Consider the following 17,324-nt stretch of genomic DNA (forward strand, 5'->3'; position numbering starts at 1 on the left):
ATGGTTTGTACTCTTTTCCATGTGCTCCCAGATCTTTCAAGCAATTAGTATGGTCAAGAAAGTTCTGCTTGAAAAGAAACAGACATTTATTGTCATTGTTATGCAAATAAACTTACATTAAAGCTAACAAGAAAGCACACTCGTTCTGTCTTTAATCCGATAAAAGAAACCCCAATAATATGGGGCATGCAAAAATTGAGATAAAACTCAGTTTTGCTCCTCTCCACGGAAATCTTTAGTAAAAGGCGAAAGATTTGTTCGTTCTGAAGAGAAACCAGAGCATGACCAAGATTCCACCTGTCGCCTGAGTGCCGTGCCAGCAGTCCTCATTCAGATCAAAGTGAGCGCCCAATTTGAAAGAAAGCAGATTTCTCACCTGTCTTCTCCTTGCTATAAGCATGGTTTGTACTGTATTCCATGTGCTCCCAGATCTTTCAAGCAAGTAGCATGGTCAAGAAAGTTCTGTTTGAAAAGAAACAAACATTTACTGTCATTTCTATGCAAATGAGCTTACATTAAAGCACACTCATTCTATCTTTAAACCGATAAAAGAAACCCCAAAAACATGGGGCATGCAAAAATTGAGATAAAACTCGGTTTTGCTCCTCTCCACGGAAATCTTTAGTAAAAGGCAAAAGATTTGTTCGTTCTGAAGAGAAACCAGAGCATGACCAAGATTTTTATCTGAAAATATGTGTTCTCCCTGCAGTTGTTGTCCCCAGATGAGAGTTCCCTTGTGCTGCCTCAGTTGAATCTCCTTTACTTGACAGGGGGATGCTCGAGCAGCGACCCTCCCCAGCTCTAGCCCAACTCCTACTTACCTGCCAGGTGAGATACTATGATCATGAAGGTGCTTCTCCCAGGGCAAGGCTCACCCATTGCACTCTGGGTGTGCTGCTTCTGCGATTTCCCCAAATGTGGGAAACTTGACTGCATAATTTGTGTTTCCCCTGGTCGGCTCTCGTATAATTCAGATCTCTTTGTCTCAGGTCTCTCTCCAGCCTAGTTTGCTGTCTGTTTCTACTTCTCTTTTCTTGAGCCGCTCCCTTCTATGCCCTTGCGCACTATCCTGACTTCTCCCGTCTGCTTACTTCGTGCCTTCCAACGCACAATGCAAACTACAGGTAGTGCTGCAGGACCCACACCCTTTTACTTGCCTTACAGAGCGTCTCTGGAGCAGTTACAGTGCCCAGCTGCTGCAAGAAATCAGCTTGAATGCTTCAGGGGCTGGGGAATAGCCAACATGAGCCCCACACCGAAGGAGGGTGGAGGTGTGTAATGCGAACTAGGGGTCATCCAAGCGCCGCAAAAGGCCGCCATGCCCTGCACGCCCCTTGTCTCTTTTCATATGCAGACGAGGGTTGAAGCCAACTTTGACCCACTGTTTGGATGACATCACCATATGCAAATCCATCTGCTGCAGGCCTTCCCCCAGGAATGCTTGCACTAGTTGTTGCATTTGGTTTGTTGTTTGGGGGTGCTTCAGTATTAGGCAGCCTTCTGCCCTCCCATGTTCATCTGAAAATATGTGTTCTCCCTGCAGTTGTTGTCCCCAGATGAGAGTTCCCTTGTGCTGCCTCAGTTGAATCTCCTTTACTTGACAGAGATGTGCCTGAGCAGCGGCCCTCCCCAGCCCTATCCCAAATCATACTTATTTTGCATAGGCGATACCATGGTCATGAAGATTGTTCTCCCAGGGTGAGGTTCATTCATTTCATTCTGGGTATGCTGACCCCTGTGATTTCCCCAAATGTGGGAAACTCGACTGCATTATTTGTGGTAGTGGGGGACTGTGTTTGTGCTTTCCTCTGGTCAGCTCTGGTAAAAATCAGATTTCTTTATCTCAGATCTTCCTCTAGCCTTGTTCTTCTTTCGAGAGTTCCCTTGTGCTGCCTCAGTTGGATCTCTTTCACTTGACAGGGGGGTGCCCGAGCAGCGACCCTCCCCAGCTCTAGCCAAACTCCTACTTACCTGCCAGGTGAGATACTATGATCATGAAGGTGCTTCTCCCAGGGCAAGGCTCACCCATTGCACTCTGGTTGTGCTGCCCCTGTGATTTCCCCAAATGTGGGAAACTTGACTGCATAATTTGTGTTTCCCTTGGTCGGCTCTCGTATAATTCAGATCTCTTTGTCTCAGGTCTCTCTCCAGCCTAGTTTGCTGTCTGTTTCCACTTCTCTTTTCTTGAGCCGCTCCCTTCTATGCCCTTGCGCACTATCCTGACTTCTCCCGTCTGCTTACTTCGTGCCTTCCAACGCACAATGCAAACTACAGGTAGTGCTGCAGGGCCCACACCCTTTTACTTGCTTTACAGAGCAGCTCTGGAGCAGTTACAGTGCCCAGCTGCTGCAAGAAATCAGCTTGAATGCTTCAGGGGCTGGGGCATGGCCAACATGAGCCCCACATCGAAGGAGGGTGGAGGTGTGTAATGCGAACTAGGGGTCATCCAAGCGCCGCAAAAGGCCGCCATGCCCTGCACGCCCCTTTTCTCTTTTCATATGCAGACGAGGGTTGAAGCCAACTTTGACCCACTGCTTGGATGGCATCACCATATGCAAATCCATCTGCTGCAGGCCTTCCCCCAGGAATGCTTGCACTAGTTGTTGCATTTGGTTTGTTGTTTGGGGGTGCTTCAGTATTAGGCAGCCTTCTTCCCTCCCATGTTCATCTGAAAATATGTGTTCTCCCTGCAGTTGTTGTCCCCAGATGAGAGTTCCCTTGTGCTGCCTCAGTTGAATCTCCTTTACTTGACAGAGATGTGCCTGAGCAGCGGCCCTCCCCAGCCCTATCCCAAATCATACTTATTTTGCATAGGAGAGACCATGGTCTTGAAGATTGTTCTCCCAGGGTGAGGTTCATTCATTGCATTCTGGGTATGCTGACCCCTGTGATTTCCCCAAATGTGGGAAACTCAACTGCATTATTTGTGGTAGTGGGGGACTGTGTTTGTGCTTTCCTCTGGTCAGCTCTGGTAAAAGTCAGATTTCTTTGTTTCAGTTCTTCCTCTAGCCTTGTTCTTCTTTCGAGAGTTCCCTTGTGCTGCCTCAGTTGGATCTCCTTCACTTGACAGGGGGGTGCCCGAGCAGCGACCCTCCCCAGCTCTAGCCCAACTTCTACTTACCTGCCAGGTGAGATACTATAATCATGAAGGTGCTTCTCCCAGGGCAAGGCTCACCCATTGCACTCTGGATGTGCTGCCCCTGCGATTTCCCCAAATGTGGGAAACTTGACTGCATAATTTGTGTTTCCCCTGGTCGGCTCTCGTATAATTCAGATCTCTTTGTCTCAGGTCTCTCTCCAGCCTAGTTTGCTGTCTGTTTCCACTTCTCTTTTCTTAAGCCGCTCCATTCTATGGCCTTGCGCACTATCCTTACTTCTCCCGTCTGCTTACTTTGTGCCTTCCAATGCACAATGCAAACTACAGGTAGTGCTGCACGGCCCACACCCTTTTACTTGCCGTACAGAGCAGCTCTGGAGCTGTTACAGTGCCCAGCTACTGCAAGAAATCAGCTTGAATGCTTCAGGGGCTGGGGCATAGCCAACATGAGCCCCACACCAAAGGAGGGTGGAGGTGTTTAATGCGAACTAGGGGTCATCCAAGCGCCGCAAAAGGCCGCCATACCCTGCACGCCCCTTTTCTCTTTTCATATGCAGACGAGGGTTGAAGCCAACTTTGACCCACTGCTTGGATGACATCACCATATGCAAATCCATCTGCTGCAGGCCTTCCCCCAGGAATGCTTGCACTAGTTGTTGCATTTGGTTTGTTGTTTGGGGGTGCTTCAGTATTAGGCAGCCTTCTGCCCTCCCATGTTCATCTGAAAATATGTGTTCTCCCTGCAGTTGTTGTCCCCAGATGAGAGTTCCCTTATGCTGCCTCAGTTGAATCTCCTTTACTTGACAGAGATGTGCCTGAGCAGCGGCCCTCCCCAGCCCTATCCCAAATCATACTTATTTTGCATAGGAGATACCATGGTCATGAAGATTATTCTCCCAGTGTGAGGTTCATTCATTGCATTCTGGGTATGCTGACCCCTGTGATTTCCCCAAATGTGTGAAACTCGACAGCATTATTTGTGGTAGTGGGGGACTGTGTTTGTGTTTTCCTCTGGTCAGCTCAGGTAAAAGTCAGATTTCTTTGTCTCAGATCTTCCTCTAGCCTTGTTCTTCTTTCGAGAATTCCCTTGTGCTGCCTCAGTTGGATCTCCTTCACTTGACAGGGGGGTACCCGAGCAGCGACCCTCCCCAGCTCTAGCCCAACTCCTACTTACCTGCCAGGTGAGATACTATGATCACGTAGGTGCTTCTCCCAGGGCAAGGCTCACCCATTGCACTCTGGGTGTGCTGCTCCTGCGATTTCCCCAAATGTGGGAAACTTGACTGCATAATTTGTGTTTCCCCTGGTCGGCTCTCGTATAATTCAGATCTCTTTGTCTCAGGTCTCTCTCCAGCCTAGTTTTCTGTCTGTTTCCACTTCTCTATTCTTAAGTGCCTTCCAATGCACAATGCAAACTACAGGTAGTGCTGCAGGGCCCACACCCTTTTACTTGCCGTACAGAGCAGCTCTGGAGCTGTTACAGTGCCCAGCTGCTGCAAGAAATCAGCTTGAATGCTTCAGGGGCTGGGGCATAGCCAACATGAGCCCCACACCGAAGGAGGGTGGGGGCGTTTAATGCGAACTAAGGGTCATCCAAGCGCCGCAAAAGGCCGCCATGCCCTGCATACCCCTTTTCTCTTTTCATATGCAGATGAGGGTTCCAGCCAACTTTGGCCCACTGCTTGGATGACATCACCGTATGCAAATCCGTCTTCTGCAGAACTTCCCCCAGGAATGCTTGTACTAGTTGTTGCATTTGGTTTGTTGTTTGGGGGTGCTTCAGTATTAGGCAGCCTTCTGCCCTCCCATGTTCATCTGAAAATATGTGTTCTCCCTGCAGTTGTTGTCCCCAGATGGGAGTTCCCTTGTGCTGCCTCAGTTGAATCTCCTTTACTTGACAGAGATGTGCCTGAGCAGCGGCCCTCCCCAGCCCTATCCCAAATCATACTTATTTTGCATAGGAGATACCATGGTCATGAAGATTGTTCTCCGAGGGTGAGGTTCATTCATTGCATTTTGGGTATGCTGACCCCTGTGATTTCCCCAAATGTGGGAAACTCGACTGCATTATTTGTGGTAGTGGGGAACTGTGTTTGTGCTTTCCTCTGGTCAGCTCTGGTAAAAGTCAGATTTCTTTGTCTCAGATTTTCCTCTAGCCTTGTTCTTCTTTCGAGAGTTCCCTGGTGCTGCCTCAGTTGGATCTCCTTCACTTGACAGGGGGGTACCCGAGCAGCAACCCTCCCCAGCTCTAGCCCAACTCCTACTTACCTGCCAGGTGAGATACTATGATCATGAAGGTGCTTCTCCCAGGGCAAGGCTCACCCATTGCACTCTGGGTGTGCTGCTCCTGCGATTTCCCCAAATGTGGGACACTTGACTGCATAATTTGTGTTTCCCCTGGTCGGCTCTCGTATAATTTAGATCTCTTTGTCTCAGGTCTCTCTCCAGCCTAGTTTGCTGCCTGTTTCCACTTCTCTTTTCTTGAGCCGCTCCCTTTTATGCCCTTGTGCACTATCCTGACTTCTCCCGTCTGCTTACTTTGTGCCTTCCAACGCACAATGCGAACTACAGGTAGTGCTGCAGGGCCCACACCCTTTTACTTGCCTTACAGAGCAGCTCTGGAGCTGTTACAGTGCCCAGCTGCTGCAAGAAATCAGCTTGAATACTTCAGGGGCTGGGGCATAGCCAACATGAGCCCCACACCGAAGGAGAATGGAGGTGTTTAATGCGAACTAGGGGTCATCCAAGCGCCGCAAAAGGCCGCCATGCCCTGCATAACCCTTTTCTCTTTTCATATGCAGATGAGGGTTCCAGCCAACTTTGGCCCACTGCTTGGATGACATCACCGTATGCAAATCCGTCTTCTGCAGACCTTTTCCCAGGAATGCTTGTACTAGTTGATGCATTTGGTTTGTTGTTTGGGGGTGCTTCAGTATTAGGCAGCCTTCTGCTCTCCCATTTTCATCTGAAAATATGTGTTCTCCCTGCAGTTGTTGTCCCCAGATGAGAGTTCCCTTGTGCTGCCTCAGTTGAATCTCCTTTACTTGACAGAGATGTGCCTGAGCAGCGGCCCTCCCCAGCCCTTTCCCAAATCATACTTATTTTGCATAGGAGATACCATTATCATGAAGATTGTTCTCCCAGGGTGAGGTTCATTCATTGCATTCTGGGTATGCTGACCCCTGTGATTTCCCCAAATGTGGGAAACTCGACTGCATTATTTGTTGTAGTGGGGGACTGTGTTTGTGCTTTCCTCTGGTCAGCTCTGGTAAAAGTCAGATTTCTATGTCTCAGATCTTCATCTAGCCTTGTTCTTTTTTCGAGAGTTTCCTTGTGCTGCCTCAGTTGGATCTCCTTCACTTGACAGGGAGGTGCCCGTACAGCGACCCTCCCCAGCTCTAGCCCAACTCCTACTTACCTGCCAGGTGAGATACTATGATCAGGAAGGTGCTTCTCCCAGGGCAAGGCTCACCCAATGCACTCTGGGTGTGCTGCTCCTACGATTTCCCCAAATGTGGGACACTTGATTACATAATTTGTGTTTCCTCTGGTCGGCTCTCGTATAATTCAGATCTCTTTGTCTCAGGTCTCTCTCCAGCCTAGTTTGCTGTCTGTTTCCACTTCTCTTTTCTTGAGCCGCTCCCTTCTATGCCCTTGTGCACTATCCTGACTTCCCCGTCTGCTTACTTTGTGCCTTCCAACGCACAATGCAAACTACAGGTAGTGCTGCAGGGCCCACACCCTTTTACTTGCTTTACAGAGCAGCTCTGGAGCTGTTACAGTGCCCAGCTGCTGCAAGAAATCAGCTTGAATGCTTCAGGGGCTGGGGCATAGCCAACATGAGCCCCACACCGAAGGAGGGTGGAGGTGTTTAATGCGAACTAGGGGTCATCCAAGCGCCGCAAAAGGCCGCCATGCCCTGCACACCCCTTTTTTATTTTCATATGCAGACGAGGGTTGAAGCCAACTTTGACCCACTGCTTGGATGACATCACCATATGCAAATCCGTCTGCTGCAGGCCTTCCCCCAGGAATGCTTGCACTAGTAGTTGCATTTGGTTTGTTGTTTGGGGGTGCTTCAGTATTAGGCAGCCTTCTGCCCTCCCATGTTCATCTGAAAATATGTGTTCTCCCTGCAGTTGTTGTCCCCAGATGAGAGTTCCCTTGTGCTGCCTCAGTTGAATCTCCTTTACTTGACAGAGATGTGCCTGAGCAGCGGCCCTCCCCAGCCCTATCCCAAATCATACTTATTTTGCATAGGAGATACCATGGTCATGAAGATTGTTCTCCCAGGGTGAGGTTCATTCATTGCACTCTGGGTATGCTGACCCCTGTGATTTCCCCAAATGTGGGAAACTCGACTGCATTACTTGTGGTAGTGGGGGACTGTGTTTGTGCTTTCCTCTGGTCAGCTCTGGTAAAAGTCAGATTTCTTTGTCTCAGATCTTCCTCTAGCCTTGTTCTTCTTTCGAGAGTTCCCTTGTGCTGCCTCAGTTGGATCTCCTTCACTTGACAGGGGGTGCCCGAGCAGCAATCCTCCACAGCTCTAGCCCAACTCCTACTTACCTGCCAGGTGAGATACTATGATCTTCACTGTTAGGGCAATCAGGATGTGGAATTCCCTGCCAGGGAAGGTGGTAATGGCGGACTCTGTAATTGGATTTAAAAAAGGAATGGATACATTTCTGAATGAAAAAGCTATCCAAGGTTATAATACTTAAAATATCAACATGGTTAATCCGGGGGTAACATGAGTTATAGTAGCTAACTAGTCATAAAACATTATTCAGCAAGTATGTAGAATCATCACAACTTAAAACAGGTTGAACACGATGGGCAATTTGCCTCTATTCAACCTCAAAAACTATGTTACTATATGTTACTATATTACTATGTTACTGTAGTATACAGAACACCACAATGTAATGAGCAGTGATAGTGAGCACTGATGAGGATACTAGAACTGACACTGAGCAGCAAGATGCAGCACTGGACTATTAGTAATGTACTGTAGTATGCTGAGCACCACAATGCAGCACAAGACAATGAGCAGTGATACTGAGCACTGATGAGGATACTACTGAGAACTGACACTGAGCAGGAGAGACACACTACTAGTATTACTGAGCAGCAATAAGTAACCACTGATACTGAGCACTGATATTGAGATTTCCACTGAGAGAACATAGCCACGTCCTCTCCGCTCTCTCTTCAATGCACGAGTAAAAATGGCGGCAACGCGCAGCTCTTTATATGGAATCCGAATCTCGCGAGAATCCGACAGCGGGATGATGACATTTTCCCTTGTTCAGGTTTTCCGAGTCAGGCGGGAACAACCGAGCCTGCCTCGGACCAGTGTAAACCACGTGGAGTTCGTCGGGAATTCGGTTCTCGGAGAACCGAACCCGCTCCTCTATATATACTATATTACTATGTTACTGTAGTATACAGAACACCACAATGCAATGAGCAGTGATAGTGAGCACTGATGAGGATACTAGAACTGACACTGAGCAGCAAGATGCAGCACTGGACTATTAGTAATGTACTGTAGTATGCTGAGCACCACAATGCAGCACAAGACAATGAGCAGTGATACTGAGCACTGATGAGGATACTACTGAGAACTGACACTGAGCAGGAGAGACACACTACTAGTATTACTGAGCAGCAATAAGTAACCACTGATACTGAGCACTGATATTGAGATTTCCACTGAGAGAACATAGCCACGTCCTCTCCGCTCTCTCTTCAATGCACGAGTAAAAATGGCAGCAACGCGCAGCTCTTTATATGGAATCCGAATCTCACGAGAATCTGACAGCGGGATGATGACATTTTCCCTTGTTCAGGTTTTCCGAGTCAGGCGGGAACAACCGAGCCTGCCTCGGACCAGTGTAAACCACGTGGAGTTCGTGGGGAATTCGGTTCTCGGAGAACCGAACCCGCTCCTCTCTACCTTATACCCATCAATTTTTTTTATTTTCAATCTAAGCCCCTGCAGTTTTCTGTAAGCATCTGCTTCGCTATGATGATCAACAAGTCACAAGGGCAAACACTCAGGGCTTGAGGCGTAGATCTTAGGACCAGCTGCTACAAGCATGGCAGAGGTGTCACTATCACTGGTGACACCCAGAGAGGTGGCGAGGGAGATTGTAATGCAGTGCGCGCAGATAAACAGCGCAATGGTAAAAAGGAGGCATGGTTTCATAGGTAGGGGCGTGGCCTGGTGGCCTGAATCTACATTTTGTTGCTCCGGGTGTCCCGGGGGTTGGGGGCTGCACCCGGGGACTAGTGTGTGAGCGGTGCTGGCTCCTGCACAGTGACAGGGCATGGCCACCCAGCATGACGCCTCCCTTCTTGACCATGCTGTAATTGCAGTCGCACTGCAGTTCAGCGTGATCATAAAAAATGGTGTAGGCTCCTGCTGGTGCAGACTGTAGAGAAAAGCTGCTGTGACCACGCCCCCTGTGTCTCCTCCGTTGCAGACCCCATTTTGAAGCCTTGCCCCCGGACTAAGAGAAAAGAATGCCCTTGCGCACTATCCTGACTTCTCCTCCCGTCTGCTTAATTTGTGCCTTCCAACGCACAATGCGAACAACAGGTGGTGCTGCAGGGCCCATACCCTTTTACTTGCCTTACAGAACAGCTCTGGAGCTGTTACAGTGCCCAGCTGCTGCAAGAAATCAGCTTGAATGCATCAGGGGATGGGGCATGGCCAACATGAGCCCCACACCAAAGGAGGGTGGGGGTGTTTAATGCGAACTAGGGGTCATCCAAGCACTGCAAAAGGCCGCCATGCCCTGCATGCCCCTTTTCTCTTTTCATATGCAGATGAGGGTTCCAGTCAACTTTGGCCCACTGCTTGGATAACATCACCGTATGCAAATCCGTCTGCTGCAGACCTTCCCCCAGGAGTGCTTGTACTAGTTGTTGCATATGGGCCCTCATTCCGAGTCGTTCGCTCTGTAAATTTCATCGCATCGCAGTGAAATTCTGCTTAGTACGCATGCGCAATATTCGCACTGCGACTGCGCCAAGTAATTTTACAATGAAGAAAGTATTTTTACTCACGGCTTTTTCTTCGCTCCGGCGATCGTAATGTGATTGACAGGAAATGGGTGTTACTGGGCGGAAACAGGCCGTTTTATGGGCGTGTGGGAAAAAACGCTACAGTTTCCGGAAAAAAAGCAGGAGTGGCCGGAGAAACGGGGGAGTGTCTGGGCGAACTCTGGGAGTGTTTGTGACGTCAAACCAGGAACGACAAGCACTGAACTGATCGCAGATGCCGAGTAAGTCTGAAGCTACTCTGAAACTGCTAAGTAGTTTGTAATCGCAATATTGCGAATACATCGGTCGCAATTTTAAGAAGCTAAGATTCACTCCCAGTAGGCGGCGGCTTAGCGTGTGTAACTCTGCTAAAATCGCCTTGCGAGCGATCAACTCGGAATGAGGGCCATGGTTTGATATTTGATGGTGCTTCAGTATTAGGCAGCCTTCCGCCCTCCCATGTTCATCTGAAAAGATGTGGTCTCCCTGCAGTTGTTGTCCCCAGATGAGAGTTCCCTTGTGCTGCCTCAGTTGAATCTCCTTTACTTGACAGAGATGTGCCTGAGCAGCGGCCCTCCCCAGCCCTATCCCAAATCATACTTATTTTGCATAGGAGATACCATGGTCATGAAGATTGTTCTCCCAGGGTGAGGTTCATTCATTGCATTCTGGGTATGCTGACCCCTGTGATTTTCCCAAATGTGGGAAACTCGACTGCATTATTTGTGGTAGTGGGGGACTGTGTTTGTGCTTTCCTCTGGTCAGCTCTGGTAAAAGTCAGATTTCTTTGTCTCAGATCTTCCTCTAGCCTTGTTCTTCTTTCGAGAGTTCCCTGGTGCTGCTTCAGTTGGATCTCCTTCACTTCACAGGGGGGAACCCGAGCAGCGACCCTCCCCAGCTCTAGCCCAACTCCTACTTACCTGCCAGGTGAGATACTATGATCATGAAGGTGCTTCTCCCAGGGCAAGGCTCAACCATTGCACTCTGGGTGTGCTGCTCCTGCGATTTCCCCAAATGTGGGAAACTTGACTGCATAATTTGTGTTTCCCCTCGTCGGCTCTCGTATAATTCAGATCTCTTTGTCTCAGGTCTCTCTCCAGCCTAGTTTGCTGTCTGTTTCCACTTCTCTTTTCTTGAGCCGCTCCCTTCTATGCCCTTGCGCACTATCCTGACTTCTCCCGTCTGCTTACTTCGTGCCTTCCAACGCACAATGCGAACTACAGGTAGTGCTGCAGGGCCCACACCCTTTTACTTGCCTTACAGAGTAGCTCTGGAGCAGTTACAGTGCCCAGCTGCTGCAAGAAATCAGCTTGAATGCTTCAGGGGCTGGGGCATAGCCAACATGAGCCCCACACCGAAGGAGGGAGGAGGTGTGTAATGCAAACTAGGGGTCATCCAAGCGCTGCAAAAGGCCGCCATGCCCTGCACGCCCCTTTTCTGGCCACCCAGCAAAGTTGACTGGAACCCTCATCTGCATATGAAAAGAGAAAAGGGGCATGCAGGGCATGGCGGCCTTTTGCAGTGCTTGGATGACCCCTAGTTCGCATTAAACACCCCCACCCTCCTTTGGTGTGGGGCTCATGTTGGCCATGCCCCATCCCCTGATGCATTCAAGCTGATTTCTTGCAGCAGCTGGGCACTGTAACAGCTCCAGAGCTGTTCTGTAAGGCAAGTAAAAGGGTGTGGGCCCTGCAGCACCACCTGTTGTTCGCATTGTGCGTTGGAAGGCACAAATTAAGCAGACGGGAGGAGAAGTCAGGATAGTGCGCAAGGGCATTCTTTTCTCTTAGTCCGGGGGCAAGGCTTCAAAATGGGGTCTGCAACGGAGGAGACACAGGGGGCGTGGTCACAGCAGCTTTTCTCTACAGTCTGCACCAGCAGGAGCCTACACCATTTTTTATGATCACGCTGAACTGCAGTGCGACTGCAATTACAGCATGGTCAAGAAGGGAGGCGTCATGCTGGGTGGCCATGCCCTGTCACTGTGCAGGAGCCAGCACCGCTCACACACTAGTCCCCGGGTGCAGCCCCCAACCCCCGGGACACCCGGAGCAACAAAATGTAGATTCAGGCCACCAGGCCACGCCCCTACCTATGAAACCATGCCTCCTTTTTACCATTGCGCTGTTTATCTGCGCGCACTGCATTACAATCTCCCTCGCCACCTCTCTGGGTGTCACCAGTGATAGTGACACCTCTGCCATGCTTGTAGCAGCTGGTCCTAAGATCTACGCCTCAAGCCCTGAGTGTTTGCCCTTGTGACTTGTTGATCATCATAGCGAAGCAGATGCTTACAGAAAACTGCAGGGGCTTAGATTGAAAATAAAAAAAAATTGATGGGTATAAGGTAGAGAGGAGCGGGTTCGGTTCTCCGAGAACCGAATTCCCCACGAACTCCACGTGGTTTACACTGGTCCGAGGCAGGCTCGGTTGTTCCCGCCTGACTCGGAAAACCTGAACAAGGGAAAATGTCATCATCCCGCTGTCAGATTCTCGTGAGATTCGGATTCCATATAAAGAGCTGCGCGTTGCTGCCATTTTTACTCGTGCATTGAAGAGAGAGCGGAGAGGACGTGGCTATGTTCTCTCAGTGGAAATCTCAATATCAGTGCTCAGTATCAGTGGTTACTTATTGCTGCTCAGTAATACTAGTAGTGTGTCTCTCCTGCTCAGTGTCAGTTCTCAGTAGTATCCTCATCAGTGCTCAGTATCACTGCTCATTGTCTTGTGCTGCATTGTGGTGCTCAGCATACTACAGTACATTACTAATAGTCCAGTGCTGCATCTTGCTGCTCAGTGTCAGTTCTAGTATCCTCATCAGTGCTCACTATCACTGCTCATTGCATTGTGGTGTTCTGTATACTACAGTAACATAGTAATATAGTATATATAGAGGAGCGGGTTCGGTTCTCCGAGAACCGAATTCCCGACGAACTCCACGTGGTTTACACTGGTCCGAGGCAGGCTCGGTTGTTCCCGCCTGACTCGGAAAACCTGAACAAGGGAAAATGTCATCATCCCGCTGTCGGATTCTCGCGAGATTCGGATTCCATATAAAGAGCTGCGCGTTGCCGCCATTTTTACTCGTGCATTGAAGAGAGAGCGGAGAGGACGTGGCTATGTTCTCTCAGTGGAAATCTCAATATCAGTGCTCAGTATCAGTGGTTACTTATTGCTGCTCAGTAATACTAGTAGTGTGTCTCTCCTGCTCAGTGTCAGTTCTCAGTAGTATCCTCATCAGTGCTCAGTATCACTGCTCATTGTCTTGTGCTGCATTGTGGTGCTCAGCATACTACAGTACATTACTAATAGTCCAGTGCTGCATCTTGCTGCTCAGTGTCAGTTCTAGTATCCTCATCAGTGCTCACTATCACTGCTCATTACATTGTGGTGTTCTGTATACTACAGTAACATAGTAATATAGTAACATATGGTAACATAGTTTTTGAGGTTGAATAGAGGCAAATTGCCCATCGTGTTCAACCTGTTTTAAGTTGTGATGATTCTACATACTTGCTGAATAATGTTTTATGACTAGTTAGCTACTATAACTCATGTTACCCCCGGATTAACCATGTTGATATTTTAAGTATTATAACCTTGGATAGCTTTTTCATTCAGAAATGTATCCATTCCTTTTTTAAATCCAATTACAGAGTCCGCCATTACCACCTTCCCTGGCAGGGAATTCCACATCCTGATTGCCCTAACAGTGAAGATCATAGTATCTCACCTGGCAGGTAAGTAGGAGTTGGGCTAGAGCTGTGGAGGATTGCTGCTCGGGCACCCCCTGTCAAGTGAAGGAGACCCAACTGAGGCAGCACAAGGGAACTCTCGAAAGAAGAACAAGGCTAGAGGAAGATCTGAGACAAAGAAATCTGACTTTTACCAGAGCTGACAAGAGGAAAGCACAAACACAGTCCCCCACTACCACAAATAATGCAGTCGAGTTTCCCACATTTGGGGAAATCACAGGGGTCAGCATACCCAGAGTGCAATGAATGAACCTCACCCTGGGAGAACAATCTTCATGACCATGGTATCTCCTATGCAAAATAAGTATGATTTGGGATAGGGCTGGGGAGGGCCGCTGCTCAGGCACATCTCTGTCAAGTAAAGGAGATTCAACTGAGGCAGCACAAGGGAACTCTCATCTGGGGACAACAACTGCAGGGAGAACACATATTTTCAGATGAACATGGGAGGGCAGAAGGCTGCCTAATACTGAAGCACCCCCAAACAACAAACCAAATGCAACAACTAGTGCAAGCATTCCTGGGGGAAGGCCTGCAGCAGACGGATTTGCAAATGGTGATGTCATCCAAGCAGTGGGTCAAAGTTGGCTTCAACCCTCGTCTGCATATGAAAATAAAAAAGGGGTGTGCAGGGCATGGCGGCCTTTTGCGGCGCTTGGATGACCCCTAGTTCGCATTAAACACCTCCACCCTCCTTCGGTGTGGGGCTCATGTTGGCTATGCCCCAGCCCCTGAAGCATTCAAGCTGATTTCTTGCAGCAGCTGGGCACTGTAACAGCTCCAGAGCTGCTCTGTAAAGCAAGTAAAAGGGTGTGGGCCCTGCAGCACTACCTGTAGTTTGCATTGTGCGTTGGAAGGCACAAAGTAAGCAGACGGGGAAGTCAGGATAGTGCACAAGGGCATAGAAGGGAGCGGCTCAAGAAAAGAGAAGTGGAAACAGACAGCAAACTAGGCTGGAGAGAGACCTGAGACAAAGAGATCTGAATTATACGAGAGCCGACCAGAGGAAACACAAATTATGTAATCAAGTGTCCCACATTTGGGGAAATCGTAGGAGCAGCACACCCAGAGTGCATTGGGTGAGCCTTGCCCTGGGAGAAGCACCTTCATGATCATAGTATCTCACCTGGCAGGTAAGTAGGAGTTGGGCTAGAGCTGGGGAGGGTCGCTGCTCGGGTACCCCCCTGTCAAGTGAAGGAGATCCAACTGAGGCAGCACAAGGAAACTCTCGATAAAAGAACAAGGCTAGATGAATATCTGAGACATAGAAATCTGACTTTTACCAGAGCTGACCAGAGGAAAGCACAAACACAGTCCCCCACTACAACAAATAATGCAGTCGAGTTTCCCACATTTGGGGAAATCACAGGGGTCAGCATACCCAGAATGCAATGAATGAACCTCACCCTGGGAGAACAATCTTCATGATAATGGTATCTCCTATGAAAAATAAGTATGATTTGGGATAGGGCTGGGGAGTGCCGCTGCTCAGGCACATCTCTGTCAAGTAAAGGAGATTCAACTGAGGCAGCACAAGGGAACTCTCATCTGGGGACAACAACTGCAGGGAGAACACATATTTTCAGATGAACATGGGAGGGCAGAAGGCTGCCTAATACTGAAGCACCCCCAAACAACAAACCAAATGCAACAACTAGTAAAAGCATTCCTGGGAGAAGGTCTGCAGAAGACGGATTTGCATACGGTGATGTCATCCAAGCAGTGGGCCAAAGTTGGCTGGAACCCTCATCTGCATATGAAAAGAGAATAAGGGTTATGCAGGGAATGGCGGTCTTTTGCGGCGCTTGGATGACCCCTAGTTCGCATTAAACACCTCCATTCTCCTTCGGTGTGGGGCTCATGTTGGCTATGCCCCAGCCCCTGAAGTATTCAAGCTGATTTCTTGCAGCAGCTGGGCACTGTAACAGCTCCAGAGCTGCTCTGTAAGGCAAGTAAAAGGGTGTGGGCCCTGCAGCACTACCTGTAGTTCGCATTGTGCGTTGGAAGGCACAAAGTAAGCAGACGGGAGAAGTCAGGATAGTGCGCAAGGGCATAGAAGGGAGCGGCTCAAGAAAAGAGAAGTGGAAACAGGCAGCAAACTAGGCTGGAGAGAGACCTGAGACAAAGAGATCTAAATTATACGAGAGCCGACCAGGGGAAACACAAATTATGCAGTCAAGTGTCCCACATTTGGGGAAATCGCAGGAGCAGCACACCCAGAGTGCAATGGGTGAGCCTTGCCCTGGGAGAAGCACCTTCATGATCATAGTATCTCACCTGGCAGGTAAGTAGGAGTTGGGCTAGAGCTGGGGAGGGTTGCTGCTCGGGTACCCCCCTGTCAAGTGAAGGAGATCCAACTGAGGCAGCACAAGGGAACTCTCGAAAGAAGAACAAGGCTAGAGGAAAATCTGAGACAAAGAAATCTGACTTTTACCAGAGCTGACCAGAGGAAAGCACAAACACAGTCCCCCACTACCACAAATAATGCAGTCGAGTTTCCCACATTTGGGGAAATCACAGGGGTCAGCATACCCAAAATGCAATGAATGAACCTCACCCTCGGAGAATAATCTTCATGACCATGGTATCTCCTATGCAAAATAAGTATGATTTGGGATAGGGCTGGGGAGGGCCGCTGCTCAGGCACATCTCTGTCAAGTAAAGGAGATTCAACTGAGGCAGCACAAGGGAACTCCCATCTGGGGACAACAACTGCAGGGAGAACACATATTTTCAGATGAACATGGGAGGGCAGAAGGCTGCCTAATACTGAAGCACCCCCAAACAACAAACCAAATGCAACAACTAGTACAAGCATTCCTGGGGGAAGTTCTGCAGAAGACGGATTTGCATACGGTGATGTCATCCAAGCAGTGGGCCAAAGTTGGCTGGAACCCTCATCTGCATATGAAAAGAGAAAAGGGGTATGCAGGGCATGGCGGCCTTTTGCGGCGCTTGGATGACCCTTAGTTCGCATTAAACACCCCCACCCTCCTTCGGTGTGGGGCTCATGTTGGCTATGCCCCAGCCCCTGAAGCATTCAAGCTGATTTCTTGCAGCAGCTGGGCACTGTAACAGCTCCAGAGCTGCTCTGTACGGCAAGTAAAAGGGTGTGGGCCCTGCAGCACTACCTGTAGTTTGCATTGTGCATTGGAAGGCACTTAAGAATAGAGAAGTGGAAACAGACAGCAAACTAGGCTGGAGAGAGACCTGAGACAAAGAGATATGAATTATACGAGAGCCGACCAGGGGAAACACAAATTATGCAGTCAAGTTTCCCACATTTGGGGAAATCGCAGGAGCAGCACACCCAGAGTGCAATGGGTGAGCCTTGCCCTGGGAGAAGCACCTACGTGATCATAGTATCTCACCTGGCAGGTAAGTAGGAGTTGGGCTAGAGCTGGGGAGGGTCGCTGCTCGGG

At 49.2% G+C, this 17,324-nt stretch overlaps 18 non-coding genes and 4 pseudogenes across 18 annotated transcripts; 14 read left to right on the forward strand and 8 right to left on the reverse strand.

Annotated features, from left to right (window-relative positions):
• Positions 1–167: 167 nt before the first annotated feature.
• Positions 168–283, reverse strand: LOC134982353 (U5 spliceosomal RNA). Its single transcript, XR_010191056.1, has one exon. It is a non-coding gene; the product is annotated as a U5 spliceosomal RNA (small nuclear RNA).
• Positions 284–553: 270 nt separating this feature from the next.
• LOC134982377 (U5 spliceosomal RNA) lies at positions 554–669 on the reverse strand. Its single transcript, XR_010191078.1, has one exon. It is a non-coding gene; the product is annotated as a U5 spliceosomal RNA (small nuclear RNA).
• Positions 670–813: 144 nt separating this feature from the next.
• On the forward strand, positions 814–976 carry LOC134982911 (U1 spliceosomal RNA). Its single transcript, XR_010191540.1, has one exon. It is a non-coding gene; the product is annotated as a U1 spliceosomal RNA (small nuclear RNA).
• A 671-nt stretch (positions 977–1,647) lies between these two features.
• Positions 1,648–1,811, forward strand: LOC134982683 (U1 spliceosomal RNA). Its single transcript, XR_010191358.1, has one exon. It is a non-coding gene; the product is annotated as a U1 spliceosomal RNA (small nuclear RNA).
• Positions 1,812–1,963: 152 nt separating this feature from the next.
• On the forward strand, positions 1,964–2,126 carry LOC134982249 (U1 spliceosomal RNA). The gene has a single exon (XR_010190990.1). It is a non-coding gene; the product is annotated as a U1 spliceosomal RNA (small nuclear RNA).
• A 671-nt stretch (positions 2,127–2,797) lies between these two features.
• Positions 2,798–2,961, forward strand: LOC134982523 (U1 spliceosomal RNA). The gene has a single exon (XR_010191211.1). It is a non-coding gene; the product is annotated as a U1 spliceosomal RNA (small nuclear RNA).
• Positions 2,962–3,113: 152 nt separating this feature from the next.
• Positions 3,114–3,276, forward strand: LOC134982233 (U1 spliceosomal RNA). The gene has a single exon (XR_010190978.1). It is a non-coding gene; the product is annotated as a U1 spliceosomal RNA (small nuclear RNA).
• A 671-nt stretch (positions 3,277–3,947) lies between these two features.
• On the forward strand, positions 3,948–4,111 carry LOC134982756 (U1 spliceosomal RNA). Its single transcript, XR_010191423.1, has one exon. It is a non-coding gene; the product is annotated as a U1 spliceosomal RNA (small nuclear RNA).
• A 152-nt stretch (positions 4,112–4,263) lies between these two features.
• On the forward strand, positions 4,264–4,426 carry LOC134982939 (U1 spliceosomal RNA). Its single transcript, XR_010191565.1, has one exon. It is a non-coding gene; the product is annotated as a U1 spliceosomal RNA (small nuclear RNA).
• Positions 4,427–5,041: 615 nt separating this feature from the next.
• LOC134982596 (U1 spliceosomal RNA) lies at positions 5,042–5,205 on the forward strand. The gene has a single exon (XR_010191278.1). It is a non-coding gene; the product is annotated as a U1 spliceosomal RNA (small nuclear RNA).
• Positions 5,206–5,357: 152 nt separating this feature from the next.
• Positions 5,358–5,499, forward strand: LOC134982954 (U1 spliceosomal RNA; annotated as a pseudogene).
• Positions 5,500–6,191: 692 nt separating this feature from the next.
• Positions 6,192–6,355, forward strand: LOC134982570 (U1 spliceosomal RNA). The gene has a single exon (XR_010191254.1). It is a non-coding gene; the product is annotated as a U1 spliceosomal RNA (small nuclear RNA).
• A 152-nt stretch (positions 6,356–6,507) lies between these two features.
• Positions 6,508–6,670, forward strand: LOC134982295 (U1 spliceosomal RNA). The gene has a single exon (XR_010191023.1). It is a non-coding gene; the product is annotated as a U1 spliceosomal RNA (small nuclear RNA).
• Positions 6,671–7,340: 670 nt separating this feature from the next.
• LOC134982263 (U1 spliceosomal RNA) lies at positions 7,341–7,504 on the forward strand. The gene has a single exon (XR_010190998.1). It is a non-coding gene; the product is annotated as a U1 spliceosomal RNA (small nuclear RNA).
• Positions 7,505–10,743: 3,239 nt separating this feature from the next.
• On the forward strand, positions 10,744–10,907 carry LOC134982834 (U1 spliceosomal RNA). Its single transcript, XR_010191495.1, has one exon. It is a non-coding gene; the product is annotated as a U1 spliceosomal RNA (small nuclear RNA).
• A 152-nt stretch (positions 10,908–11,059) lies between these two features.
• Positions 11,060–11,195, forward strand: LOC134983000 (U1 spliceosomal RNA; annotated as a pseudogene).
• Positions 11,196–14,046: 2,851 nt separating this feature from the next.
• On the reverse strand, positions 14,047–14,210 carry LOC134982569 (U1 spliceosomal RNA). Its single transcript, XR_010191253.1, has one exon. It is a non-coding gene; the product is annotated as a U1 spliceosomal RNA (small nuclear RNA).
• Positions 14,211–14,880: 670 nt separating this feature from the next.
• On the reverse strand, positions 14,881–15,043 carry LOC134982292 (U1 spliceosomal RNA). Its single transcript, XR_010191021.1, has one exon. It is a non-coding gene; the product is annotated as a U1 spliceosomal RNA (small nuclear RNA).
• A 152-nt stretch (positions 15,044–15,195) lies between these two features.
• On the reverse strand, positions 15,196–15,359 carry LOC134982690 (U1 spliceosomal RNA). The gene has a single exon (XR_010191364.1). It is a non-coding gene; the product is annotated as a U1 spliceosomal RNA (small nuclear RNA).
• A 693-nt stretch (positions 15,360–16,052) lies between these two features.
• On the reverse strand, positions 16,053–16,194 carry LOC134982955 (U1 spliceosomal RNA; annotated as a pseudogene).
• Positions 16,195–16,346: 152 nt separating this feature from the next.
• LOC134982602 (U1 spliceosomal RNA) lies at positions 16,347–16,510 on the reverse strand. The gene has a single exon (XR_010191283.1). It is a non-coding gene; the product is annotated as a U1 spliceosomal RNA (small nuclear RNA).
• A 636-nt stretch (positions 16,511–17,146) lies between these two features.
• On the reverse strand, positions 17,147–17,288 carry LOC134982228 (U1 spliceosomal RNA; annotated as a pseudogene).
• Between the last annotated feature and the right edge of the window lie 36 nt (positions 17,289–17,324).

This window comes from Pseudophryne corroboree (genome assembly GCF_028390025.1).
Source record: "Pseudophryne corroboree isolate aPseCor3 chromosome 12 unlocalized genomic scaffold, aPseCor3.hap2 SUPER_12_unloc_1, whole genome shotgun sequence".
NCBI classification, from domain to species: domain Eukaryota; kingdom Metazoa; phylum Chordata; class Amphibia; order Anura; family Myobatrachidae; genus Pseudophryne; species Pseudophryne corroboree.